At 30.7% G+C, this 2,513-nt stretch overlaps 1 long non-coding RNA gene across 1 annotated transcript; it reads right to left on the bottom strand.

Moving 5' to 3' along the window:
• Nucleotides 1-491: 491 nt before the first annotated feature.
• On the bottom strand, nucleotides 492-2,110 carry LOC124888656. Its single transcript, XR_007047215.1, has 2 exons — nucleotides 1,607-2,110; nucleotides 492-1,225 (listed from the first exon to the last, which is right to left on the bottom strand). It is a non-coding gene; the product is annotated as an uncharacterized LOC124888656 (long non-coding RNA).
• Between the last annotated feature and the right edge of the window lie 403 nt (nucleotides 2,111-2,513).

Raw genomic sequence — 2,513 nt, forward strand, 5'->3', positions numbered from 1 at the left:
ATGTAACATAAAAAAAAAACACAACCAATCAAAAAAGACACATAGAAGGAATTGAAAAAAGAGAAAAAGATGAGTTATCATCTTCTCCATTTTATTCCCGCCATCGCCTCCACTGTTTTCCTCTCCCACAGATCTTTAAACATAGCATTTATACCCTCAAATTGTACCTGAAATCAATGGTGTTTTTTGTATTACAAAAAAATTCAATCAAATTTCAGATTCAAATTAGCTCAAAGTTGAATCCTTCAAGTTTTTCAACAATGGCTTCTTCAATATAAATTTAAACTCGAATTTTATAAATAATAATGAACTCCATCGAAAAAAATCCAATACCATCCACTACAATATGAAGACAATTCACCTTTGTTGATCTAAAATTAGAATAGTATTATAGTTGTAACAGTTATAAAATACATTGTATAACTCAAATTTTTCTTTAATGATTATTGGGTGTTGTTTTGGTGAAAAAAATGAAGGAGTGAAAATGAGGTCTTCTTTTTTCTTCTCACTAACAATTGTGTTTGAAAAATGAGAGAAAAATTAAAAGAAGCAAAAAATAAAATTAAATTAGAATGGATGTAAGATGATAATGGAAGAAGAAAGAGAAAGAAGAAATTGAGTATATGCTATTAGTTAGTGGTGCTTCAATGCTGGAAAGAAAAAGTTTAGAGGAAAAAGAAGAATAAGCAAAAAATATTTTTTTTTTCTTAATTTTTATTTTGATTTTTTTTCTTCTTTGATGACTTGAAATTTTATCATTGGTTATAATTTTCATGTCATGGTAAAGTGCATTTCACGCTCTGAATCAAATTTAAAACTGCGCAATTTGTGCTCAATTGACATAGTTTGAATATAGTTGAGGTGTTCAATAGATACATGGCCTAATTGAGGTGCCAATGCGATAAAATTAAAAAAATTCAAAGGTCTATCTATGTATTTTGCCCTTAATTAACCTATAATTTTTTAATATGGAGTTCGTTATTGATTAAGAACATTAGTAAATTACAATATAGGGCAAAGGATTGAGGGGCATCCGATGTCAAACCCTATTTGTCAGCCCTCTCTTTTATCTCTTTATACCATTGTTTGAGTGTTAACTATCATCAGCGTGCATATCAACGATTATATCTTTACACCCTTCAACACTTCATTCATCTTGATTATCATCTCCATGATTTTGTTCTCCTCCCTTAGCTTCTGCAGCTATTCCGTCAACTCCTTCATCCTGTAGAAAATAGAAAAAGAAAGGTATATTTAGGAAATCTTCTGCTAGCCTAAGATTGTTAACTAAAATCGGAAGATTCAACTAAGAAGAGGAAGCTAAAAATGTGAAGAAAAATATTGACTAAGAGAGCTTAGATATAGAAGAAGACTACTTAATATGCTTTGTATTGGATTTATTTTTGGATAATTACAAATGACTAATGTCATCCCCTATTTATACTTGTGTAGGAATAATTCTAGATACTAAAAATCTAGAGTGTTCTATGTTCTTACACAAAAATCTCCCTCAAATATCTAGCACCATCTAATATCTAGATCTTTTCTAAATACACATATCAAATAACTATAATATCTTTTTCTAGATTATTCTACCTAAAATTACCTTGAATATCTTGATATTTCTTCAACATGATTATTCAAGAAATTACAGAGTATAGTCTAGAAATTTTAATAGAAAATCTATGCTATCCAAAAAATCAACTTTAATATTTTTCACCCATCCTTTGCCTGTTGAGTTCTTCGTGAGTCACCATGTTTTTTGATTGCTCAAGTGCCGGTGTGACGGTATTGATAACAACACCATGTTTCTTGTCTGAGCCTTTCCTCATCATAGCTAAAGAGAAGGAGGAGAAATGTGTTTTTTTGAGATGGGAAAGCAAATGGTGTTTTTTGTTGTGTTTCTTTGCCGAAGATTGACTCTTATTTGTAGGGGAGAAATTAGGATTTTCTAAATTTTGAGCAGTTTGAATTAGAAAATTTTTAGTCGTCGTCAAACTGCTATTTTGACATGAAATTAAATGAGGATGAATTTGATTTTATATTAGATATTATCATCTTTGAAACAAATGTAGTTTCTGACCCAATTGTATGTTGACCAACTTTTCATATTAGGAGTACAATTATGTTGGTTTAGAACTAAACTAAAAGTATCTACAAACTGGTGTATTTAATTGGACCCAAATGTAGGGTCACAGGTTGATCCGTACCTACAGACAAAAAATGGTGGAAAAAAATGCCACGTCAGATTAAGGGTGGTAATTACGCAGGTTGGATCAAAACGGGTTAAGATCCAATCCGACTCAAAAAATTTTGGTTCAAAATGGGTCTCGACCCACCCAATTTCTTCTAAAAATATTTTAACAGGAATTCTCGAAAATTAATTTGGGCTATATACAACCCAAGTTTTAATGGGCTGAAAGGGGTTGGATTGAAATGAGTTGAGTTAACAAATAAGCGGGTCAGTAATCAACTCAAACTTAAATGGATTGAACGAATTGAGTTTGATTTTA

Source organism: Capsicum annuum, chromosome 11 (assembly GCF_002878395.1).
Source record: "Capsicum annuum cultivar UCD-10X-F1 chromosome 11, UCD10Xv1.1, whole genome shotgun sequence".
NCBI classification, from domain to species: domain Eukaryota; kingdom Viridiplantae; phylum Streptophyta; class Magnoliopsida; order Solanales; family Solanaceae; genus Capsicum; species Capsicum annuum.